The following is a 27578-nucleotide window of genomic DNA, read 5'->3' as shown; positions in this document are numbered from 1 at the left end:
TTGTCTCTTTCAAAAAAGGATTGGGAAGATATATATATATATATATATATATATATATATATATATATATATATATCTTCATGAGTACTTTTTTAAAAAGTAAAACTTTCCAGTGTTGCAGGAAAAAATACCCCCAAGTGATTTCAGTTGGTAAATAAAAACAGCACTTGACAGTCTGTGGTGCCTTAAAAACCCCAACTGGAGATAACCCTAGGAGATCACCCCTACCCCATAAAGACAAAATCAAATTCTACTGCTTATTCCACCAACACCCAAGGAATAACAAGACCTAGCTTACCTCTCTCGGCCCCTGTTTGATAGGGCTCCCAGCAATCTTAGCAATCTTCACCTCTACTACAATCAGGAAATTGAGCCCTAATTTCTGGGCCAGATTCTGGAAACTTCCAAAACATCCTTATGCTTCGAGGGGCCTGAGGACTCCTTCAAAGATCAAGTGGAACCAGCAGAGACTAGCATGCCTGCCCTGCAGGGCTGAGACAAGGGGACCTTTCTAAGCAAAAAACATCCCAACACTTGTCACTGAAAGTCTAACCAGGCAAAACTACGGAGCAGCAGGCACAAACATGGGCTGTGACTAAGAGGTGCACATCTCCCTGCTTTCACCATAAAGGCAAAGGAAATAAAGACAACCAACTGAGTATCTGACATCATCTGTCTTCTGAGAAGTTTGCGTATTTTAGGCCAAAGCCATGTTGCAGAGAAAGACATTTGGTCAAAGGGTAGCCTTTGCTGTTTGTGACTGAATACAGCTGCCATTCCAAGGCAGCCTCATTCGTGGCTGCTTTTTGGAAGCTTTTTCTCCTTATACAGAGTACTTAGGAATTAATAGGAAAAATTTCAGTGGAACTTCATAACTGACAAATACGTTAACAGCAGCTTCTGAAAAAAAAGAAAACAGTGGAGACAGGCCACCCTTCAGCTGATGATCACAGCTCCTTCCAACCGATGGGCTTCTTGCCCGACTTCCGCAGCAGCTCGTTGGTCTTAGAAAAAGTGTCTACATCCGAAGAACCCTCTATACACTGACAACGGGAGGGATGGGCTGTCTGTAGAACATGGTGCCGATTCCTATCTTGGCACTGTCCTTCTTCTGAACAGAAGCAAGAAAACAAGGCCATCCGAGTTCTGATTTAGCCAGGACACACTGCATGGGTGAACCGCTCCCAGCCTCTCTCCTTATGAGAGCTGGCTTGATGCCCCGGAACCGTGAGGACAGCATTGAGTAGCGGAACACCTTGCTTGGCCCACGCAGATAAATCTCCATGGCCAGGATGGACAAAACCCTTTATGTCTGTTGACGGCTCTTTATAAATGTTCTCCAAATTGGGCGGAGGCGGAGCAGGACTTCGAAGACTAAAGCAGAGCCCCGTGAGCTTGATTAGGTCCATGATGCAGATCCTGTCCCAGGACGACCACCTTCTGGTCTCTTACGTCACACATCTGCGTCCAGGTGAAGACCTGGCGTTGGGGTGGATAAACAGCGCAATGCTTTCTTTCTTCTGCAACAAATCCCATTAGCTTGATAGAATAAGGTTTCCTGAACTCCCCGCGGAGGCGCCTCTTCCAGCTCCCCTCAAAGCCCATCGGCACGTTGCGGGCCGCGAGTCCGAGGAGGTCGCGGCCATGTTCTTCCGGATCCGGTCCAACTGCTCGGCGCTCAGCGGCGAGGAGGGCGGCGTCCCGGGCTCTTCCTGCTCGGCCCAGGCCTTCTCGGCGGGGCTGGTCGCTGCATCTCCGCTCTCTTCAGCCACGGCCGCCACGCCAGTCCCCAGGTCAGCCGGCTCGGGGCTGGGGGTGCGTCGCTTCCCGGCGGGGCTGGGGGAGAAGGAGTAGAGCGCCTTCTGGCTGATCGTCCGGGGGCCGAGGAGGAGGCAGCCAACGCGCTTCGCCGGGGACCCGCCAGGCTGGTCCTGGCTGCGGTGGTCAGCCCAGTTTAGTTCTTTACCAGTTTCTTTTCAAGAACTGAAAAATCTTGGGATCCAGTTTATCCATATTTCACTTTTATAAGGTATTTTGATGATACTCAGAATGGCAAAGATTTATACTTTTGATACAAAGGTATGTTGAGCTTTTTTTCATATGTTTATTGGTCACGTAAATGTCTTCTTTTGAGAAGTGTCTGTTTATATCCTTTGACCATTTTTTGATTTTTTTTTTCTTGCAAATATGTTTCAGTTCCTTGTAAAGTCTGGGTATTAGACCTTTGTCAGACTGGTAGACTGCAAAAGTTTTCTCCCATTCTATAGGTTACCTGTTCAGACTGATAATATTTTCTTTTGCTGTGCAGAAGCTCTTCAGTTTAATTAGATCCCATTTGTCAATTTTGGCTTTTGTTGCAATTGCTTTTGGCATTTTCATCATAAAGTCTTTGCCCATGCCTATGTCCTGAATGGTATTGCCTAGGTTTTCTTCCAGGGTTTTTATGATTTTGGGTTTTACATTTAAGTCTTTAATCCATCTTGAATTAATTTTTGTGAGGCCAGGCGCCGTGGCTCAAGCCTGTAATCCCAGCACTTTGGGAGGCCGAGGCGGGTGGATCACGAGGTCAAGAGGTCGAGACCATCCTGGTCAACATGGTGAAACCCCGTCTCTACTAAAAGTACAAAAAAATTAGCTGGGCATGGTGGCGTGTGCCTGTAATCCCAGCTACTCAGGAGGCTGAGGCAGGAGAATTGCCTGAACCCAGGAGGCGGAGGTTGCGGTGAGCCGAGATCGCGCCATTGCACTCCAGCTTGGGTAACAAGAGTGAAACTCCATCATAAAAAAAAAAAAAAATATATATATATATAAAATAAAATAAAAAAAAATAAAAAAATTGTGTAAGGTGTAAGGAAGGGGTCCAGCTTCAGTTTTCTGCATATGGTTAGCCAGTTTTCCCAGCACCATTCACTGAATAGAAGATCTTTTCTCCATTGCTTGTTTTTGTCCGATTTGTCAAAGATCAGATGGTTGCAGATGTGTGGTGTTATTTCTGAGGTTTCTGTTCTGCTCCATTGGTCTATATGTCTGTTTTAGTACCAGTACCATGCTGTTTGGGTTACTGTAGCCTTGTAGTATAGTTTGAAGTCAGGTAGTGTGATGGCTCCAGCTTTGTTCTTTTTGCTTATGATTATCTTGGCTATCTGGGTTCATTGATTCCATATAAAATTTAAAATAGTTTTTTCTAATTCTGTGAATAATGTCAATGGTAGTTTGATGGGAATAGAATTGAATTAATAAATTACTTAGAGCAGTATGGCCATTGTCATGCTATTAATTCTTCCTGTCCATGAGCATGAAATGTAATCCCATTTGTCTTTCTTTTTTCTTCTTCTTCTTCTTTTTTTTTTTTTTTCATTCTGTCACCCAGGCTGGAGTGCAGTGGCGTGATATTGGCTCACTGCAACCTTCACCTCATGGGTTCAAGTGATTCTTCCACCTCAGCCTCCTGCATAGCTGGGACTGCAGATGAACATCACCACAGCCGGCTAATTTTTGTATTTTTAGTAGAGATGAGATTTTGCCATGTTGGCCAGGCTGGTCTCAAGGAATCCACCCATCTCAGCCTCCCAAAGTGCTGGGATTATGGGCATGATCCACTGCACCCAACTTGTCTGTTTTTGCTTTTGTTGCCTCTGCTTTTGCGGTCTTATTGAAAAAATTCTTGCCCAATCCAATGTTGTGAAATGAAGCATTTTCCCTATGTTTTCTTCTAGTGGTTTCATAATTTCAGATTTTATATTTGTTTGTAATCCATTTTAAGTTGATTTTTTTTAATATGGTGAGAGGTAGATGCCTAGTCTCATTTTTCTGTATATGGATATTCAGTTTCCCCAGCACTATTTATTGAAGAGACTGTCTTTGCCAAATATATGTTCTCAGCACCTCTATTGAAAACCAGTTGATTGTAGGTGGATGAATTTATTTCCAGACTCTCTGTTCTGTTCTATTGGTCTATATATTTATATCTGGTTTCTCTGTTCTGTTCTATTGATACAGTTTTTATTCTAGATCCATGTTGTTTTGATTACTATAGTTTTGTAGAATATTTTGAAGTCAGGTTCTGTGATACCTTTTGCTTTGTTATTTCTGCTCTGAGCCTTATTATTTACTTCTTTCTACCAATTTTGAATTTAGTTTATTCTTCCTTTTCTAATTCCTGGAACTGCATCATGAGGTTATTAGACATCTTTCTTCTTTTTTGATGTAGGTGTTTATTGCTATAAACTTCCTTCTTAGAAGGGCTGTTGCTGGCCAGCCATGGTGGCTCATGCCTGTAATCCCAGCACTTTGGAAGGCTGAGGCAGATGGATCACTTGAGCCCAGGAGTTCAAGACCAACCTGGCCAACATGATAAAATCCTGTCTCTACTAAAAATACAAAAATTAGCCAGATGTGGTGGCAGGCACCTATAATCCCAGCTGCTCAGGAGGCTGATGCAGGAGAATTGGTTGAACCCTGGAGGGAGAGGTTGCAGTGAGCCAAGATTGTGCCACTGCCCTCCAGCCTGAGTGACAGAATGAGACTCTGTCTTAAAAAAAAGTGTTATTGCTGTGTCCCATAGATTTTTGTATGATGTGTTTTCATTTTCATTTGTCTCAAGGAAATTTTTTAACTTCTCTTTGAATTTTCTCACTGACCAACTGGTTATTTAGGAGTATGTTGTTTAATTTTCATGTGTCTGCAAAGTTTCCAAAATTTTTCTTATTGATTTCTACCTTTATACCTTTGTGGTCAGAAAAGATACTTAATATGATCTCTATCTTCCTAAAGTTGTGAAGACTTAAGTTTTGAGACCTAACATGTGAGCTATGTTGGAGAATGCTCCATATGCAGTTGAGGAGAATGTGTGTTTTGAAGCAGTTGGATGAAATGTTCTGTGAATGTATGCTGTGTTCGTTGAGTCCATGGTGCAGTTTAAGCTGGTAATTTTTTTTTTTTTTTTTGAGACGGAGTTTCGCTCTTGTTACCCAGGCTGGAGTGCAATGGCACGATCTCGGCTCACCGCAACCTCCGCCTCCCGGGCTCAGGCAATTCTCCTGCCTCAGCCTCCTAAGTTGCTGGGATTACAGGCACGTGCCACCATGCCCAGCTAATTTTTTGTATTTTTAGTAGAGACAGGGTTTCACCATGTTGACCAGGATGGTCTCGATCTCTCGACCTCGTGATCCACCCGCCTTGGCCTCCCAAAGTGCTGGGATTACAGGCTTGAGCCACCGTGCCCGGCAAGCTGGTAATTTTTGTTGATATTTTTGTCTAGGGAAAGTGGGGTATTGAAGTTCTCTACTATTGTATTGCAATCCATCTCACCCTTCAGTTCTAATAATATTTGCTTTATATATCTAGGTGCTCCAATGTTGAATATATATATTTATAATTCTTATATCCTCTTGTTGAATTAATCCCTTTATCATTATATAATAACTTCTTTGTGTCTTAAAAAGTGTTTGACTTAAAGTCTATTTTATTGGATATAAATGTGGCTAACACTTGTTTTGGTTTCCATTTGCATGGAATATCTTTTTCTATCCCTTCACTTTTAGTCTATGTTTGCCTTTAACAGTGAGGTGAATTTCTTGTAGGCAGTATATAGTTGGGTCTTGTCTTTTAATTTATTCAGGCACTCTACATCTTTTAATTGACGGACTTAATCAATTTTCACTCAAGGCCATTGTTAATAGATAAAGACTAACTCCTGTTATTTAGTTAATTGTTTTCTGCTTTTTTAAAAAAATCAAACTCTTGTTTTTTTCTCCCTCTCATTGTTTACCTGAATGATTTGGTGTTTTCTGTGGTGCTAAGATTTGTTTCCCTTTTCTTTCTCATTTTTGTATCTGCTGAAATTTCTTTTTTTGTGGTTACCATGGAGCTAACATAGAGTTTTGTAATTATAGCAGACTATTTTTAGCTGACAGCCACTTAACTTTGTTTGTTTTTTTCCTTTGCAGATTTAGTAGCAACAACTTGACTTTGGTCACATAAAAATACAGCAAGTTTTTTCCCTTTCTCAAAAAATTTATATATTTGTTGTCTTTATTTACTTCTTTATCTATTATGTGTTCCTTAGCCACTAATTGTAGCTGTTGTTGGTTTTGATCATTTTGACTTTAAATCTTCATATGAAAGGACTGAGAGATTTACATAGCACCACTATGTCACTGGGTATTCTGAGTTTGATTTATGAATTTACTTCCATTGGTGAGTTTTATACTTTCATGATAGTAATTATCATCCTTTCATTTCCAGTTATAACTCTTCCTTAAGCATTTCTTGTAAGGCCAGTCTAGTGGTGATAAGTTCCCTCAGCGTTTGTTTATGTGAGAAGGTCTTACTTTGTCCTTCTTAAGAATAGCTTTGGTAGATATAATATTCTTGGGTGACAGTATTTTTTTTCAGCACTTTAAATATATCATTTTATTCTCTCTTGCCTGCAACATTTCCGCTGAGAAATCTGCTGGTGGTCTAGTGAGGATTCCCTAATATGCAACTTAGCACTTTTTTCCTACAGCTTTTAGAATTCTCTCCTTGTCTTTGACTTTTGACTATTTGATTACAATGTGGTTTGGAAAGGATCATTTGGGTTCATCTAATTGGGGCTCTTTGCACTTCCTGAGTCAGGATGTCCACATGTCTCCCAATACTTGGGAAATTTTCTGCTATTATTTTGTTAAGTAGGTTTTCTGTGTCTTTGTTTTTTCTCCCTCTGGAACTTCTTTAATGCAAAAACAAAACAAAACAAAACAAAAAAAGTGTTCACTTAATGGTATCTTATAAGTCCCATAGAATTTCTTTATTCTTTACTTTGATATTTCTATTTTTTTCTTCTGACTGGGTTATTTCAAAAGACCTGTCTTTGAGTTTAGAAATTTTTTCTTCTGCTCGATCTAGTCTGTTGAAGTTCCCATCTGTATTCTTTATTTAATTTATTGAATTATTCAGCTCCAAGATTTGTTTGATTCCTTTTAATAATATCTATCGGTTGAATTTATCATTCAGATCATGATTTTTTTTTCCTGATTCTACTGAATTGTTTGTATTCTCTTGTATCTTGCTGAGTTTTCTTAAAATCACTATTTAGAATTCTTTTTGGCATTTTGTAAATGTTCTTTCCTTTGAAGTCTGTTACTGGAGACTGATTGTGTTCCTTTCAGAGTGTCATGTTTCCCTGCTTTTTTATATTTCTTGTGTTTCTAGGTTGATATTTGTTCATCTGGTGGAATAGTCACTTTTTCCAATTTTCTGAAGCAGCTTTTGTGGGGAGATTTTTTTTTTTTCTATAGATAGGTCCTAGGGTATAATTTAGATATGGTACGTTGGCTTTGGTTCTGGGAGAACTCAGTAGCGTGGTCTCTATTAAGTTTTTTTAGTTGTAATCTTCATCAAGAATGTCTGTGATTGCTTCATTGGCCTAGGCTCTGGAAGTTTGTGATGACTTTGGTGTAATTTTGCTGGGAGCAAAAGTATTGGGCTTATTGTTGCCAGTCAAGTGAGGATGCAGAGGGATGACAGGCTGTCTGGTGGGCTCTCTTGGGAGGCTGTGGTCACCACCAAGCTGGCTGTCTGACTGGGTTCAGGCCTGCATAGATGCAGACAACTAGGTAGTGTGTGGCTGGCTAGCTGATGAGGCAAGGCCTCTGCTAGACTGGCTGTTGGGCTAGGTGCAAGTGCACACAAGTGTGACAAGGCTGGGCAGCTTTGCAGTGGTCTGTCCAGAGGTGCAGGTCTGCTGCAGGATTGGCTCTTGGTCAGGGCACAGGTACAGCAGGGCCAGGGATCTCTGCAGTGGTTTGTTCAGGGGAGTGGGGATGCCACAGGGCCAGCTGTCTGACCAGGTGTGAATGCACACAAACTTGGCAGGCTGGCTGGCTGTGTGGTACAGGTGCACATGGGCAAGGCACCTGGCAGGCTGTTCAGCAGCTACACCACTGTGCAGGTCTGCGTGTCCCCTGGGGCTGTTGGGAGTGCTACACAAGTTTGGATGTTGGGGTCTTGGTCATCTTGTCTGGCCTAGGCTCCAAGAGTTTGGAGTTATGGTGCTGCATGCACCTATGTGAATGTGGTGGAACGAAGGCAGGGCTACAGGGATGGAGTAAGCCAGTGGCTACTGATCCTGAGGTCAGGATGCATTCTAGTAGTGGATCTTGTTTCAAGATGGTGTTGGCTGGGCACAGTGGCTCATGCCTGTAATCTCAGCACTTAGGGAGGCCAAGAGATCACCTGAGGCCAGGAGTTTGACACCAGCCTGGTCAACACGGCGAAACCCCATCTCTACTAAAAATACAAAAATTAGCCAGGCATGCTGGTGGGTGCCTGTAATCCCAGATACTCAGGAGGCTGAGGCAGGAGAATCACTTGAACCCGGGAGGCAGAGTTTGCAGTGAGCTGAGATTGCACCATTGTGTTCCAGCTTGGGTGATAAAGCAAGACTTTTCTCAAAACAAAAACAAAAACAAACAAACAAAAAAACCAGATGGTGCTGAGGTGTAGCAGCTTAAGTCATGAGGTTGGGGGATGCTTAAGATGAGCTTCTACTCTGAAGCATTCCAGCTCATGAACTCTCAGCTACTGTCTAAACTGGATTCAGAACCTGTGAAGACGGACGGACTCTCCTGTAGCAAGGATTGCTGGAGATCTCCAGCTTACCTTTTCCTTATAAGAAGAAATCACCCTGATTCTGAGCTGATCTTGACAAGGCAGATAGCGCGGCAGAGGCAGAATGTCCCACTCCCTTCTCTGTAGGGCTGTCTTGAGCTTCCATGCTCCACAGGGATTTTGCTGCTCCTCTGATGCTCTCCAGGGTACTTCCTCAGTTACTCTAGTCAAAATATAGTTGTTTATTCATTGTTTAGGTCCCTTTTTGAGAAGAGGATAAGTGCCAGATAACTCTAGTCAGCCATGTGGCTGATGTCACTCCAAATAAGCCTATTTAAATCTAAGTTTCTCCATACATCTAATGTATGATGGCTTTGTGGTTTCAGAGACCCAGGCTACTTTAATCTTTTATCCCACCACCCATATGGTGTTAACCTCATTGGTGTGATCACCATGGCTCACCACCACATTAACATTCCAGCAAGATGAAAGGGAGAAGGGATAGGAGAGGGAACTCTCTTTCATTAAGAGCATGACTTAAGAATTTCGTATGTGATTTATACACATTCAGCGAGCCAGAGTTGAGTCCCCTGCCTGTATCAGTGATGGGGATGCTCGGAAATGCTAGGGAATATAGTTGTGCCAGTTATTAAGCTATTGTCTTCCAGATCCATTTCCACCTTTCTGCACTCTGGTTTTTTATGCCGAGATTGGGGCTCTGCAAACTACAGTTGATCCTTGAACAATGCAGGCCTTAGGAGTGCCTCAGTAAAAAAATCTCAGTATAACTTTCGACTCCACCAAAACCTTACTAATAGCCTCCTGTTGATGAGAAGTCTTATTGATAACATAAACAGTTGATTATTCCATATTTTTAATGTCCTATATATTATGTACTATATTCTTATAATAAAGTAAGCTTTACTTACCATAAGTAAACCATAAGAAGAGAATATATTTACATTCATTAAGTGGAAGTGGATCATAATAAAGTTCTTTATCCTCATTGTCTTCATATTGAGTAGTCTGAGGAAGAGGAAGAGGAGGGTGGGTCTTGCTGTGTCAGGGGTAGCAGAGGCAGAATAAAGTCTGCATATAAATGGACTTGTACACTTCAAACTCATGTTGTTCAAGGATCAGCTATACCTTCTCTATTATCAGCTGACTTCATGGTAAGTTCCAACGACAGAAGATGTAAGAGGGAAACTGGAAGGTAAGAGAAGCAGAGTAGGGAATTGCTTCTTCCATATTTGCTGGCTATACATTTCATGTTGCCCAACAATGGTTCTGCACCCCAGTAGTATCAGTTGGTTTGCTTCCAGTCTCCAATTTTTTTTTTTTTTTTTGAGACAGGGTCTCACTTTGTCACCCAGGCTGTAATGCAGTGGCACAGTCATGGCTCACTGCAGCCTCGGCATCCTGGGCTCAAGTGATCCTCACATGTCTGCCTCCCAAGTAGCTGGGACCACAGGCTTGTGTTACCATGCCTAGCTAATTTTATGTGTTTTTGTTGCCCAGGCTGGTTTCAAACTCCTAGACTCAAGCACTCCACCCACCTTGGCCTCCCAAGTGCTGGGATTACAAACATGAGCCACCTTGCCCAGCCCTCCAACTTCTTTTGGCAGTCCCAGGACCAGCCTCACTGTCCTCTCCTCAGAGGTCCGAGTCCCTGCTCTGTGGGACCCTTCTTCTCAGCTTCTGAGTTCTGTAACTTCAATCTCTTCTCTTTGTCCCCCAGCTGTGGAGTTGTAGTTGCTTCCTGCAGTTATTACTTCTGTTTTTCTTCAGTGTTCTCTTATTTTTGAGTCTTCAACATGTTTGTTTCCTGTTTTCTTGTATGGACACTACATGAATGTTACATTAGTCTATGGCTGGGTAGTTAGAGATCACTAAAAATTCTGTTGCTAGTTAGGAAGAGAATGGATATGGGAGAAAAATACCAGTCTCAGAATAAGAATTTTAGTACGATATCATCTTCCTCCTATACCCACCACAATTTTCGGGTTTGTTGAAACCATATTGAGCTTTTCTTCCAGATTATTAATTTTTATAATTTATGCCCATCACATTTCAAGACCTTTTAAAATTATAGTTCCACTTAAACTCACAAATATAGTATCAGTAATTATTCAAACTTAACTGTATCTTTTACTGGTTTTATTTTTCATAACTCTTCCTGGTATAGCAGATCTTCCTGTTTCATGAGTTATTAATTCTGATTTTTTTCCCTCCCTAATAATTATTTTTTAGGACAGATGTGTATGTGGCACTCATTATTGGTTTCTAGGTGTTCAAAATGTGTCTTGTAGTGAATGGGCAAATGGGTCACTGGTGCTGTACAATATAGAAATACAATTATTTTATTGAGAAAAACCTACAAACAGAGAAATAGCACAGGACACCAGTGCCCTGAGCTCTCATTATTCCGCAAAGGGTTGATCTTGTGGCGGCATAGCTGGACTCCATGCACACAGACTGATTCCAGGAGGAGAGGTCCCAAATTGCTTTACATATTTATAGGGAAGATGGAAAGGAGTAGGGAACAATTAGTGGATATAATAGTGGACTTTCTGGTTGAGGAAGATGATGAGATAGGAGCCTCCAGAGCTCAGCACCCGATGTCAATTTGTTTCTCTACTCAGGTAACTTAGACTTGCTGAATGGGTTTCTTGCTAAGAGGTGAGGAAAATAGATCCCCAGAGCCACTGGATTTTTATCTCCTCAGTAACGTTTGTACTAACATACAAAAGATAATTTGGCGCATATGGAGTTCTAGAGTTGGAACACTGTAAACATTATTACTCTTAGTTGTTAGCTAGAGTATCTTGTATCCTCGAGGACTATGTAAGATCAACTGGAACCCCAGCTTCACATCTTGCACATGTCCTGAGCACATCCCAAGATTTCTTCACAGTCTTACAGGATCTGTGTAATGTAGTGGTTAAGAGTACAGACTCTATGACCAAACTACCTGTATTCAAATTCTGACTCTGTTACTTGTATAACCATGTGACCTTGGTTATTTAAATTCCCATTGCTTCATCTGTAAAATGAAAAAAGAATACACTGGTATGATTTGCATACACTTTGTCCCCACCAAAACTCATGTTGAGGCTTGGTGCCCAGTGTGGCAATGTTGGAAAGTGGTATTTTTAAGAGGCATTTGGGTCACTCAGGATCTGTTCTCATGAAAGGAGTAATGCAGTCCTGAGGTGAGTAAGTTTTTACTCTTTTTTTTTTTTTTTTTTTTTTTGAGATGGAGTTTCTCTCTTGTTACCCAGGCTGGAGTGCAATGGCGTTTATCTCGGCTCACCACAACCTCCGCCTCCTGGGTTCAAGCAATTCTCCTGCCTCGGCCTCCCGAGTAGCTGGGATTACAGGCATGCACCACCATGCTTGACTAATTTTGTATTTTTAGTAGAGACGGAGTTTCTCCATGTTAGTCAGGCTGGTCTCAAACTCCCAACCTCAGGTGATCTGCCTGCCTCAGCCTCCCAAAGTGCTGGGATTACAGGGATGAGCCACCATGCCTGGCAGTTCTCACTCTTGAGGAACTGGATTAATCACCATGAGATTGGATAATTATGAAGCAAGATTACCCCTTGCATTTTCCTTTTTGCATGTGCCCTATTTCCTTTCCATTTCTCCAGTATGTTTTGATGCAGTGGAAGGCTCTCACCAGAAGCCACCAGATGTGGCCACCCAGTCTTGAACATCTCAGCCTCCAGAACCATAAGCAAAATAAACTTCCCTACTTTATATGATAAATTATTCAGGTTCAGGTATTCTGCTTTAGTAACCGAAAATGGACTAAGACATAAACCAATGGTGCTGGCCAATCCTTCCAGCTCTCTCCTTGGTCCCTTGTGGCTGGGTCAAGCTATGTGTCTAACTCTTAGTTGTGCATAGAAATAACAGTTGTGGTCTCGGGGCTAGAGCACTGAGTGGCTGATTTGAGACTCTCAAGAGTTCTCTCTCTCTCTCTCTCTCTCTCTCTCTCTCACACACACACACACACACACACACACACAAAATAAATAAATACACACACACACACACACACACTCTCTCTCTCTCTCTCTCTCTCTCTCTCTCTCTCACATTTGTGAGGTCTGGGGCCAGAGTACAAAAGGCGGTCTATATGCCAATTATCTAAATATTGATGAGTTCTAAACCAAGCTAACAAACTATTAAATAAAATGTGTTCCATTCTTCTACTTTGACAAATATATTCCATATTGACAAAATAAAAAAATCATATGAAACTATTTTTATGATTGAGAATCAGCAAAATGTCAAAGATGACTATATTTAATAATTATTACATATATTTTGGACAATTTTCTTACAAGAGAAATTTATTGATATTTGATATATTTATTCTTGCCTTCATTCAGTAAAATTACTGTTATAATAAGAGTTTCACATAATTTCTGTTCTCTTAACAGTAATGATATAAAGAGTTAAAAAAGTAGGTTGGGTGCAGTGGCTCACGTCTGTAATCCCAGCACTCTGGGAGGCTGAGGTGGACAGATCACCTGAGGTGAGGAGTTTAAGACCAGCCTGGCCAACATCATGAAACCTCTGCCTCTACTAAAAATACAAAAACTAGCTGGGTGTGGTGGCATGCACCTATAATCCCAGCTACTTGGGAGGCTGAGGCAGTAGAATTGCTTGAACCTGGGAGGCGGGGGTTGCAGTGAGCTGAGCTTGTGCCACTGCACTCCAACCCAGAAGACAGAGCAAGACTCTGTCTCAAAAAAAAAAAAGTTCATTACTCAGAACATATAAAATTTAAATACATTTTCAACAAAATGTAAATTTAAGTAAATGAAAAAGTAAAAAAATTAAAATTATTTTTAAAAAACATTATTTTCTTCCTACTAGTAAAATTATCTAGGTAAAAGTAAAATGAAATAATTTTATTTTATGAAAAGTAAAATTATACTTAATGAATATCAAATTATTTAAAGAAACATAAATCATTTTAATATATTAAATTTTTAATAAATTGTATTATCATTTTATAATTCTTATTGCAATTCTAGTGTTTAATGTCCATCTAGTTGCCAATATAAAAGGAATTGGTCACTCACACATGCCTTTAGAGCTGATAAATTACAAATTTAAGAGTAATATGAATTGTTAGTATTGCAAAATGTTTCTCAGGCAGTGTGTGCTTCTTTTGACAATATACAAACTGGAACAGGAAAAGAAAAAACTAAGCATTTGAGATAATTGGGAAATAAAACTTTGTTGTGCAGGAATTCATTGCATTCACACTGAGAGAAAATATTTGACAATTTTTCTTTTTTCTTACCTAAGTGCTTCAACCACTCAGATCGTCTCTGAACTATAAACTAGTTTTTATCACTGACATTGGCAATGGCACAGCCCACAAAACTTCACAGCTCTTTGCCGCAGTCACTTTTTGTTTTGATGGCCTATGAAAAAGATGTAGAGAAGTGTTTCTGAGGTCTGAATGGTGTGAGTTATGAGAGCAGGTGTTTGGGGTTATGGGTTGTGCTGTGTCAGTGCTGAGTACCATATCTTAAGTGACAGAAGGACCATCTAAAGTGTGGGGTTCAGAGAGCCACCCCTCTTGTCTCTGTCTGAGAGAACTAGAATGGCAGGGTTGAAGAAGCCACCTGCTCCTGAACTCTAAAGAAAAAGAGACATCAAGAAAAAATTTGAATGCCAAAGGTCCATCAAGACTGAACCCTGCAGCAAAGAACTGACTCTTCTCACTTAATCTTAAACCATCAGATTAAGTGAGAAGAGTCAGTTCTTTGCTGCAGGGTTCAGTCTTGATTGGAGAAAGAGAAGGAGGCCTGGGAGTGGGAAAGAGGCTAATGAAGTGAACCATACTTGATGTGTTTGGAAAGATGTATCTAGGAACAAATGGTGGCTGTGTCTACTGGCTCATGAAACTGATCTGAAGCAAATAAATTATAAGCCAGTTGAGCTTTTCAGAAAGTTGTATTACAGAAGAAACCATGAGCCTGAGCAAAAAAACCTTTAACAGATTGAAACAATCCCTGCCTCCCAAATTTGCAAAGGCAGGAAGTAGGCTGTGAAATCTTGAGGCTCCCAAGGAGGGCATAATCCCCAATGCCCAGGAGGATAATGAACATGAAAGAACCACCAGAAAGGTGATCTGGGGCCACAAAGGAAAAGGAATTCCAGTAACGAGTGGAATCAGGTCTAATCAAGGAAATTCTCCAACTGTCTCACAGTGCCTGTCCTATCAGATTTCATAAGGCTACTGACCAATGGCTGCCATGTGTCCTCTACAAGTCCTTTTTCTGAAGGAAAGTTTCTGTTGTAGTTATCCTGATTGTAAGGCCGGTTGCCTCACTGGGAGCTTGGACATGCCCATCTCTGCAATGAAAAACTATGTCACCACTCCGTGCTGGGCACCAAGCCCACTGTTGAAAAAATCCCATCAAAATTTAAAAGAAGCCCTGCCAAAACCTGCCCAATAGCATTTTGCCCCATCCAGGTCCCACTCCCCCTGGACAGCCCCGTCACCAGAAATCCCGCCCACCAGAAATCCCGCCTACCTACCAATAGCAGCTTGCCCCAACCACGTCCTGTTCCCTCATGACCAATCAAGACACCCTCACTTGCTATAAAACCCCACACCTTGGGAAACCTCCGGCGACTTCCCTGGCCCCTTTCCCCAGGAACCATGGAACCTCGCCCAGGTGTTGAATAAATTGGCATTTAATTTTCTTATGCTGGTCTCAGTTTCCTCATTCTAAACTTGGCAATAACCCTTAACACTGACCTTGGTATGCAGTGATATAGTGGGGAACCCTGAGGGATCCCAGGGAAGAAAACACATGCATTCAAGACTGCTCTCCTTCCACAGTGTGGAGATATTGCTGGGGAGCCATGCACTTCCCATGCCAGTGAGTGGAGTCTTACTGGGTTCATTCGTTCCTGGCTCTGGCTTTATGATGGAAGCCCAATATCAGCCTCTGACTTGCAGCCTTGACTCCGCTCCTCACTTGACTGTAAGATGTATTAAAATTCTGGTATATAAGGTCAGATGAGCTCCAGAAGACATCTAACTGCAAATCCAACATTCTGCTGTGGCATACTCTTTATTTATAACACCCTTATTGCAACTCAGCTGTGTATGAAAATGTTTTAAATATTCCATATATCATTTTTACATTTTGGAGGAGGGAAGAGTTGTATTCCACATTTGCTCTATCTGCCATCCTGAAGTTTTAAACAATAACAAACTAGCAAAAAAGAATTCTAAAATTCCCCCAAATAAATGTTGAATTAAATGATTGGGAAAGCAGAGACTTCAGTTTTCTTTATTTTTCTTTTAAATTGTATTTATTTCATCTTACCCTACGTACCTTTTGCCATAGTTGTAATTAGAACATAAATCATTCTTTTAATGCTTGCATAACATTTATTGAGTTCCCATGTAATATTTTTGTAATGAATTTCTTAGTGGCTAGGATAATGTACTGCTTGCTATCCATCAAGTTGAACATAAATATAATCTAATTTACCATCATATAGGTCTTTCCTTAAGTTCTTTAAAAATGTCTTTTAATTTTCTTTCCTTCTAAATATAATTTCTCTAATAGGTTTTCCATTTAGAAGATACAGTATTTATTCTTCCAGTTTTAGAAAGAAGTTCTGCTGTATTTTGAAGACGAGATGCTTAAAATTGGGTCCATTTTGGTTATTTTGGTTTGTCCTACAGGAGTATGATGTGGTACCAGATTGATATCTTTTCTTTGTTCAAAAGAGTGTTTCTATTTTACGCAAATGAAGAACATAGAATCTCAGAAGCTTATGGAGTATAAGAAAAACTCGTTAGCAATAGCATTTTAGGATACAAAAGCACTGGCCATTTGTTTCAAACATTAGTCAATGAAATCTGCTCTTGGTATAAAGATTTTCTAACTTAAAATTATGCATAGCCTCAAGAGAAGTAACACGCAGAAATTTGGTCATGATATATTTTTAAAGCAGGCTGCTATGAGAAAAAACAGCAACGAGCTACATTCAGTATAGTTTTAGTAAAAATTACTTGTTTTTTAAATCTATCATTGCTGAATATTTTCTTTTTAAAATTTTATTTTAAACCATGAAACACATACAGAGAAAATGAGGTGACTGTAAGTACTGAGTGGGAGGATGTGCATGTCTTCAGCTTTATAAGGGGTTGCAGAGTCACTCTTCAAAGTCACTGCACCAGCTTACGCTGCCCCCAGCAATGCATGGGAGTTCCAGTTTTCTTACATCCTTCTCATATCCTACTTGATCACATCTGATTTATTTATTTTTCCATTTCAGTGAGTCATTTTTATCTCATTTTGCTTTAACGAACATTTCTCTGGTTATTAGTGAGGTTGAACATTTGAAAACATACTGTATTTATCAGCTGTTTGGGTTTCCTTTTCCAATTGTCTTTTTGGCCCTTTGTCTATTTTGTTTTTATTGGAGTATTTGCCATTTCATATTAATTTATAGGAACTCTTTAAAGAGGATATGATTTATATCTCCTTAAATTTTTAAAATGTCTTTTATATCGATCTTCATCTTAACCATTTCTGGAAATTTTTATTTCTTTTTGGCAATCTAAGTTCATTTCTGTTATTGTATTTCTTCTTCCTGAAGAACTTCCTTGACATTCTTGTAGTGCTGCTCTGCTGGTAAAAAATCCTTTTAGTATTTCCTTGTCTAACAGAGTATTTATTTTCCTTTCATTTAGAAAGTTTTGTTTTGTTTTAAGTATAGAAATCTGAGTTGATCATTTCCCTGCAATACTTTAAGTAAGTCACTCCATTGTCTTCTTCTTCTTCTTTTTTTCTTTTTTTAGACACAGGGTCTTACTCTGTCACCCAGGCAGGAGTGCAGTAGCACCGTCTTGGCTCACTGCAACTCTACCTCCCAGGTTCAAGCGATTCTTGTGCCTCAGCCTCTTGAGTGTTTAGACTGGTCTCAAACTCCTGACCTTAAGTGATCCACCCACCTTGGCTTTCCACAATGCTAGAATTACAGGTGTGAGCCACTGTGCCCGGCCTTCATTGTCTTCCTGCTTGTTTAGTTTTGGACAAGACGTCTTCTGCAATTCTCATCATTTTCCTCTGTAATTTTTTCCTGGTTGTTTTCAAGATTTGTATTTAATTTTCAGTAGTTATGTATGATGTGTCTAGGTGTGACTGTTAAATATTTAGTTCTTGGATTTCCCTAAGCTTCTGAGATTTGTTGTTCAATGTTGTTTATATTTTTGAAAAATTCTTAGCCATTGTCTCTTCAAATAATACTTTTGTCAAGTCTTGATTTAATATTGTTCTATAGCTCTTGGATGCTCTGTTCCATTTTTTTTTTTCTCATTCTTTTTTCACTCTGTTTCAGTTTGGGTAATTTCCACGTACTTATTATCTTTAAGTTCATTGATTCTTTACTTGACTGTATTGAGTCTACTGATAAGCATGCCGAAGTCATCTTGATTTATGTTATTGTGTTAGTTCTAGTATTTCCCATGGACTTGTTCTTATCCTTTCACTTTTCTGCTAAAATTCACCCATCAGTTCCTATGATGCCCAGTTTTTCCGCCAGAGCCTTTCGCATGTTAATTGTAGTTATTTTAAATTCTCTGTCTGATAGTTTTGATGTTTGGGTCATCTTTGAGTCTGATTGTAGTTAGCTTTGTATCTTGATGGTGGATTTTTTTGGGTACATATCTCATACTTTTTATTGAAATTATGAGTCCACAAGCAGATAACCCAGCTATGCCAGACATGAGTAGGACAACAGTATTGTGAATACTTATTTATTTATTTATTTATTTTTAGTTAAGATCTCAGTCTGTTGCCCAGGATGGAGCGCAATGGTGTGATCTTGGCTCACTGCAACCTCTACCTCCTGGACTCAAAAATCCTCCCACCTCAGCCTTCCAAGTAGCTAGGACTGTAGGCACACGCCACTGTGCCTGGCTAATTTTTGCTTTTTTTTTTTTTTTTTTTTTGGTAGAGACTGAGTCGAATTCCTGGGCTCAAGGGATCAGCCTGCCTTGGCTTCCCAAAGTGCTGGAGTTATAGGTGTGAGCCACCCAACTGTGAATTCACCCAGCTGTGAATTCTTTTTAATGTTCTGTATATTATGAAGTTTTGACATCTTAAAAACAAAACTAAATGAAAAAGGGTCTAGCAGGGGAATGACTGCCCCTCCTGGGATTAGCCAAGTCTTAAGCATAGCAAAGGCTCAGCCATGAGCATGACTTTGATCTGTAAACTAACCAATCCAGAGACTCCATGCTGCCTCTAGCAGGTCTGTACACCACAGAAGACAATATTCCTCTGCCTTAGTCATCCCAAGGCCAGGTACCAGGCAACCAGGGTTGCTCCTATAGTTTAAATCTCTCTGAAATTATTCAAACGAGCCAGTCCTAAGCTGTTCACCCTGCCCTGCCTTGCCTTTCCCATGAAAACCCCAATAAAGCCTCTGGCCTAGTGTGTTCCTCTTGCCGTCTTTTGCTTCCTGACCACCTGGTGTCTTTACCCTGACCCTCCATGGAATACTGTGCCTCCGTCTCTAGCACCTGTGAGTATAATTCACTTTGGTTTTGTCCCCACCCCCGCCCTCATCCTCTCTGTGTATCTCCTCTTGTGGCTAAACTTAACTGGCCATGTTATAAAAGAATATAGAACAACAGTGCAGACAGGTAAATGTTTATGCCTAGAAATGGGCATACCTCTTATTCTGCTAGACCATCAGTGTAGGGGTTTGAGTTAATCCAGCCAGGAGTTGAGCTGGTTTTGCTGCTGCTGTGGTTACCTTCAGTGTACTACCAAGTTCAAATTCCCCTGGCATAATCTGCTGTGGGCTAGGTGGCTAGGGGTTGTTCTCAATGTACCTAATCTACCTTCAACTTCAAGCTGCTATGCTTTTCTGTCTCTGAAAGGGTCTCTTTCCAGGCTCATGCCTTCACCTACACGTAGACCAGTTTTTGTTACTGGGTGATTGCTAGCCTGGCAGTGGAGGTTAGGTAGGTTTGATTTTTGTCCTCCGTCTTGGGCAGGCATTGCGTGGAGGTGGGGCTTTCTTAAATATCCTACCCTTTCTCTAGTAGCAGGAAAGCTGGGATGATCTGAACTAATGGTCATTTCTTGCTACTGTTGTAGGCATAGAGGGTTTTCCCTGCTTTCTTCCCCTTCCCCTGTGCCCTGGTACAACAAGACTTGCTGCCCTTTTCCAGAGAAACTTAAGATTTTTTTGTTTTTTTCCTGAAGGGGAGAAGGTCTGGGTGGAGCTTTGAGTTGTCCCCACAGTTTTCCCCTTGGGGCCTGCACCACTGACGGTGGTTTCCTCGTCTCCCACCTGCCCCCAGTCTTCCTTGTGAGGGGCTGATGGAGGCCTGTGGAGAACAGCCTGCAAGTGGGTACACGTCTCTTTATGTCAGTGGCTGCCAGGGGTTGCAGAATCCCATCATTGGCCTTAGCGATTTGATTAAAACGTCAGTTGAGTCCTTTCTACCCATTTGTGTGGATACCCCATCTCCCCCAACCTACACCCTCCTCTCAGTAGGCCAGTGCTGCTAGCTTACCCATCTTCCTGAGATTTCATGCTACTTATTTGCTTTGCAATTGCAGCTGTCTGATGGTTCAGGGAGATTGTTGACTTTGTAGATTATTTGGGTTTTCTTCTTAGAGGGAAGGCAACACAGTTTTTAGCTTTTGCCACCCTAGCTGAAGGCCCTGTATTGTGGATATTGGTGCATTTTTAACTGCATGGGTTGAAAGTGTCTCTTAGTCTGTGATTTTCCCTTTTTCTCTTTGTTCATTTTTAATTGGTCAGTTTAAATTTTTAATACAGTAAAGTAATAAAATTTTTCCTTTACTGTTTTTACTTTTTGCATCTTATTTTTAAGAATAGATTCCTATCTAACTTACAGAGTTATTTTCTCTTAAACATTGTTCTAAAAGAATTTGTTTTTGACTGATGCAAAGATAGGAGTTAATTTTACCTTTTTCTGTATAGCTAGGCAATCAGTTCTGTGGTGAACAAAATTCTAAGATAGCCCCCAAGAGTTCTGTCCCCTGCTGTACAGTTGCGGGATAATCTCCTCTGAGTGTGACACCCGAGAATATGATGGGATATTATTTTGTGATGTTGCCTAATTGGCAGAGGGGATTTTCACATAGATAATTATGGTTCCTAATTAGTTTACTTGTAGTTTCTTAAAATTAATATTAATGTGGTTAAGCTTGACCTAATCAGATGATCCCTTAAATGATGTCAGATTCAAAGTCAATGACATTTTCTTACTGGCTTTGTGGGAGCAAACCGCCATGTTGTGAAGACAACCATGTGATAGATACTGATAGGCGGACTCTAGGAGCTGAAAACAATCTCCAGGTGACAGCCAGCAAGAAAATAGTGATCATTGTTCTACAACTGTAAGGAACAGAATCCTGCCTAACACCCAGTGAACTTGGAAGAGAATCGAGCCTGAAGTGAGATTGCAGGCCCAGCCAACATCTTGATTTTGGCCTTGTGAGACACTGAACAGAGAAGCCAGCTATGCCCTGCCCAGCCTTCTGACCTAAAGAAAGTGTGACATAATGAATGGGTGCTGTTTTAAGTTAATAGGTTTGTGGTGACTTGCTAAACAAATAGAAAACTAACATATACATATAGATAACTGATAAACACAGATAGAACAGTAATACGTCTTTTCCTTAGTGATTTTTAATGCCACTCTTCTCTTACATCCAGCATCCAGTTTTCGTGTGTGTGTGTGTGTGTGTCTATTCCTGGGCTCTCTAATCTCTGGTTTGTTTGTCCTTCCAATGACCTAACTTCAACTATCTGAATATATGGTAGGGTAAGTTGCTTTGACCTTGCTCTTCTTTAAAATTGTCTTTTTTTAATATTACACTTATTTTATTAAGGAAGTGAAGTTTCTGTTAAAAATATTTTCTATGAATTCTCTAGACATTTCTGAAGAAATATTGAAACCCTTCATTATAAAACATTTATCTTTTATATATTTTTTTTAAAAAAAGAAAGAAAGAAAGAAAAATAAAGTAAAATAAAAGAATGGAGAGGAAGAAAGAGGAAGAGGGAGTGAGAACGGGAGTGTTGCTTTATTGCCCAGGCTAGAATGCAGTCTAAAAATGGGTACCGAAAACCTCTTTTATGCTAATAATTGTGCTTAATAAAGGAGACAGCAAAAAATGAGGGAAGAAAATAACAAACAAGCAGCCAACCAATGTTTCATTTAAACCTGTAAGTAGGTGTGATGTGGTGCTGATAAAGAGTGTATATTTTGTGTATTTAAAGTGGAGAGTTCTATAAATGTTTATTAAGTTTACTTGTTCCGGATCTGAGTTCAAGTCCTGGATATCCTTGTTAATTTCCTGTCTCGTTGATCTAATATTGATGTTCTTCAAAATTGTCTTGGACGTTTTTCATAATATTTTTTTTTTTTTTGAGACAGAGTCTCACTCTGTTGCCCACACTGGAGTGCAGTGGTATGATCTTGGCTTACTGTAACCTCCGCCTCCTAGGTTCAAGTGTTTTTCCTTCCTTAGGCTCCCAAGATGCTGGGACTACAGGTGCACACCACCACCCCTGGCCACTCCCCCAGGACTGTAAGAGAAGCTGAGACTACGGGTGCACACCACCAGACCTGGCTAATTTTTGTATTTTTTAGTAGAGATGGGGTTTTGCCATGTTGTCCCGGCTGGTCTCAAACTCCTGACCCCATATGATCCACCTGCCTCGGCCTCCCAAAGTGCTAGAATTATAGGTGTGAGTCACCGTGCCTGGCCAATTTTAGACATTTCTTTTCCGTATCAATTTTAGAACGAGTATGTGAAGCTCCCCATAAAATTCTATTAATATTTTGGTAGAAATTATTAAATAATTTATAGATTAATTTGGGAAAAACTGATATCTGCACAATACTTAACTCTTCTAATCCACAGACATATTATATCTAAGATATTTTAGAATTTTCTCATACACTGTTAATTTTATTTTTAGATCCCTTATAGTTTTAGATTCTATTATAAATAATATATTTTAAATTAGAATTCATTTTTAGAAACTAAAACTGAAAAAAACAAGTAAATTATATGCTTATAATCCAACTCTCCATACTTAGCTGTAACATTTTATTATTCCTAGTCTATTTTTTTAACATTTTTATCTTGAAAAATTTCAAACATACAGAAAAGCTGAAAAAATAGCACCATGGACATACATACATTCCTACAAAATTCAATAATTATTAATATTTTCTAATATTAACTTTCTTTTTTCTGAAATATTTGAAAGTAATTTAGAGACATAATAATGCTTTAACCCAAACACTTTAGCATGAATATCCTAAGAATAAGGAGAGTCTCTTACACAGCCCAATGCATGGTATGTGGGAAAATATAAAATAACAGGAACATGATTGACACTCCCACCTTAAACAATTAGCCAACTGGAGAACATATATGAAATAATGTCTTTTAGATATTGGACAACAGTCTGTGCTGGGCTGTGGTTCCTGACAGAAGAGAAACACATTAAAAGTGAGCCTAAAGCTCAATGTTTCTAGGCTGTAGCAAATGGGTCGAGAAACAGAGAGCCACGTTTCCTGAGCTAGGGGAACCCTGCAGAGCTTTGGGAAGAAAAGTAGATAGAATAATGGCTCCTCAAAGATTTTCATATGCTAATCCCCCAAATCTGTAAATATGCTATTACCTAGCAATGTAAAAAATAAGGTTGAAAGTAGAAAGAAGTCTGCTTATCAGCTGTCCTAAATTTACTGCTCAACAGGGGAGAGTAGCCTGGATTATCCAGGTGGGTCCATTGTAGCCACCACGGTCTTTATACAAGAGAGAGCAGAGGTGCAGAGATTTAAATATGCTACACTGCTGGCTTTGAAGCAGGAGAAATGGGGCCATGAGCAAAGGAAGTGGGCAGCCTCTAGAAGCTGGAGAAGCCAAGGAAATGGATTCTTCCCCAGAGCCTCCAGAAGGACCACAGACTTGCTGCCACCTTGATTTTAGTCCAGTGAGTCCCATTTTCGATCTGACTCCTAGGATTGTAAGAAAATAAATTTGTGTTGTTTTAATACACTAAACTGTGCTGATTTGTTAAGGAGAAATAGAAAACTAAAACAGAAAGTGATGTACCTAGACCTAGAGATGAGGGATCTCGAGATCTGCAGGAGAGACTCCTTGACTCTGGCTGAGTACTGATTTGTGCATGTAAATCAATCAGAAAGTAAATTAGAGGCACTTATAGCACTCTACCCAAGGCTGGAGAAAGTAGACAGAACAATTTTCTGAGATCTCATTTAAGGAAGAAATACTTCCTGAATCTCATTTAAAGAAGAAATAATGCAAAATCTTCAGACTTTCTCAAAAAACTGAAGAGGAGGAAACACTCTTCCTGACTGATTTTATGAAGCCAGCATTACCCTGATACCCAAACCTTATAAGAAAACTACAAAGCAGCATTTTCCGCCATCTTTCCGTGCTGCCACAGTGGTGCGCATGAATGTCCTGGCTGATGCTCTCAAGAGCATCAACAATGCCGAAAAAGAGAGGCAAACGCCAGGTGCTTATTAGGCCGTGCTCCAACGTCATCGATAGTCTGCTTCTGTCCCTCCAGTTTGGTTTCATTGTATTGACAACCTCAGCTGGCATCATGGACCATGAAGAAGCAAGATGAAAACACACAGGAGGGAAAATCTTGGGGTCCTTTTTCTAGGGGTGTAATGCATATATTTACAAATAAAATGCCTCATGGGGGAAAAAAAAAGAAAACTACAAAGCAATAACCCTCATGAGCTCATGCATGCAAAAATCCTTAATCAAATTTTAACAACTAGAATTTTCACACACTGCTGGTGGGCATGCAAAATGGTATACACTTAGGAAAACAATTTGGCAGTTTCTTATGACTATACACTTGCCATAGGATCTAAGATTCCCAATCCTAGGTATTTACCCAGAAAATAGAAAAATATATGGTCATGTAATAACTTTTACTCAAATGTTCACAGCAGCTTTATTCATAACCATCAAAAACCTGGTTACCATCTAAATACCCATCAAGAGTGAATGGACATACACATTGTGATATAACCACACAGTGGAATACCACTGAGCAATAAAAAGAACCAAACTATCATAGTCTGATTTAGGTGTTAAGCTCATAAAATGATTGGTGAGATTTTTTTTCTGTCCTCTGTAAAGTTAAATATTATTTTTAAGTGATTTTGTAATAACTTTTCTATAAAGCCTCTGGAAGTAGATTCTTCTTTCTCTCTCTCTAATTTTGTTTTTTGATATTTAACCACCAATTACATTTCTTGATTGTTTACAGATCCATTTGGTTTTCTGACTTTTAGAGTCATCTTGGATAAATTACATTTTCTGAGAAACTCTCTTTTTTATCAAATATATTATTGCTATAGAGTTGTTATTCTAGAGCAACTCTATATAACTATATACACATATAGTTATGTCTTTTAAGTCTGTGCTGAATTAACCCCCTTTTTATGCCTTTTTTATTTTACGTGTTTTGCTTATTTTATATTTTAATTTTTTTTAGAGAAAGGGTGTTAGGTTCTAGTCCAGGTTCCAGCCCATGCTGAGGTCCGAAGGGAGTGGGTGGATGAATGGGAGATAGTTGAAAGAACACTCAGGGCAGGGGTCTGTAGGTCGGTGAAATACTGCTTTATTCAGCAGCTCTCTTACACTGTCTCTGTGTCAGTTGCTTGCTCTAACTCTGCAGTTCCTGCTGCTCCCACACACAGCTGCACTCTCTCACTCACTCTGCCTTCAGGGTCAGCAGCTTAACTTTCCCTCTGGGTGTAAGCAAGCCAGACTGTGTCCTGGCCACCCCTTGCCCATCTGCAAGATGGACATCTCTGGGTTTCTGTCTTTCTCTGGGCACAAGCACAAGCACCTACCTGAACAGTGTCAGCAGGGCAATCATACAAACAAGACGTGTAGAGCCAAGTGATGGCCTTCCCATGTTATGTGCATAGCTGTGTTTATATTATACATGGAACTGTGTGCCTGCGTTCCAATCCCGCTAAGTTACCTTGGCCTATCCTTGACCAAAGCACATCCATTACCTTACACAGGTTCTCACTCTGTTACCCAGACTGGAGTGCAGTGGCTCAATCATAGCTTATTGCAGCCTTGGACTCCCAGGGTCAAGCAATCCTCCTGCCTCAACCTCCTGAGTTGCTGGGACTTATAAGCATGTGCCACTATGCCCAGTTAATTTTTTTAAAAGTTTTTTTTTAGGCCGGGCACAGTGGCTCAAGCCGGTAATCCCAGCACTTTGGGAGGCCGAGGCGGGTGGATCACGAGGTCGAGAGATCGAGACCATCCTGGTCAACATGGTGAAACCCCGTCTCTACTAAAAATACAAAAAAGTAGCTGGGCATGGTGGCACGTGCCTGTAATCCCAGTTACTCAGGAGGCTGAGGCAGGAGAATTGCTTGAACCCAGGAGGCGGAGGTTGCGGTGAGCCGAGATCGCGCCATTGCACTCCAGCCTGGGTAACAAGAGTGAAACTCTGCCTCAAAAAAAAAAAAAAAAAAAAAAAAAAAATTTTTTTTTTTTTTATGTTGGCTGGGCGCGGTGGCTCACTCCTATAATCCCAGCACTTTGGGAGGCCAAGGCGGGGGGATCACTAGGTCACGAGATCGAGACCATCCTGGTCAACATGGTGAAACCCTGTCTCTACTAAAAATACAAAAATTAGCTGGGCATGGTGGCTCGCGCCTGTAGTCCCAGCTACTTGGGAGGCTGAGGCAGGAGAATTGCTTGAACCCAGGAGGCGAAGGTTGCGGTGAGCCGAGATTGTGCCACTGCACTCCAGCGTGGGTAACAAGAGCGAAACTCCGTCTCAACAAAAAAAACAAAACAAAAAAAAAAAGTTTTTTTTTTTTTTAATATAGAGAGGGTCTCTCTATGTTGCCCAGGCTGGTCTCAAACTCCAAGCCTCAAGTCATCCTCCCACCTTAGCCTACAATAGTGCTGGAATTACGTATGTGAGTCACCACATCTGGCAAGAAGAAAATCTGAAGACTCTAAAACTTTTAAATTATAAGTGATTTAAAATTATACATGCCTATGCACTTGTTGATATAATAAGCATACCAATATATTTTATGCAAGTGTTTAAATTATTGATCAATCTCATTTTAAAAAATAGCTCACTACTTTTGGGGCACTTAAAAATCTTCTACAGATAGTAATAAAAATGACAATGGGAGCATACCTTCTTTTTAAAATGTTATATAATGTTTCCTTGTCACATATATACTCTAGTCCCTAAAGAATTGAAGTTTCATTTGAATTGGACTTCAATGCCACGAAAAAGATCTGAAGGGATCTGGAGATCTGCGTATTGCCTCATGGTGTTGGAAGTGTTCTCAGAAACCACCACCTGAGCTGAATAAGATGTGGTAGAAGAATTTCCTAATAATTTAGCCATTGGAGGAAGTGAGTGTTTATCTATTGAACTATTTTTAAAAGTCCAAATGAATTACATTACTAGAGTTATACTATCTAAATCACTTTATTTAAATTGATGTTATTTAATTAGACCCTAGGAAAATGAATTTTAATAACGGACTGAGGAACTAGCCACATATTTAAATTACATAGAGATTAAAAAAAAAAACAGAAAGAACAATTCAATGAAATAGATAATACAGTATTATGATAATGCAAAGTTGGTTTAAGATAATGACATTGCCGGGCATGGTGGCTCAAGCCTGTAATCCCAGCACTTTATCACTTGAGGTCAGGAGTTTGAGACCAGCCTGGGCAACATAGTAAAACCCTGACTCTACTAAAGAGACAAAAATTAGCTGGGTGTGGTGGTGCATGCCTATAATCCTAGCTACTCAGGAGGCTGAGGCAGGAGAATATCTTGAATTCAGGAGGTGAAGGTTGTAGTGAGCTGAGATTGTGCCA

General features: G+C 40.2%; 1 pseudogene; it reads right to left on the bottom strand.

Annotated features, from left to right (window-relative positions):
• Nucleotides 1-947: 947 nt before the first annotated feature.
• On the bottom strand, nucleotides 948-24221 carry LOC104650105 (uracil-DNA glycosylase pseudogene; annotated as a pseudogene).
• Nucleotides 24222-27578: the final 3357 nt, after the last annotated feature.

This window comes from Saimiri boliviensis, chromosome 5, assembly GCF_048565385.1.
Source record: "Saimiri boliviensis isolate mSaiBol1 chromosome 5, mSaiBol1.pri, whole genome shotgun sequence".
Taxonomy (NCBI): domain Eukaryota; kingdom Metazoa; phylum Chordata; class Mammalia; order Primates; family Cebidae; genus Saimiri; species Saimiri boliviensis.
This window is presented reverse-complemented; position numbering and strand designations above follow the sequence as displayed.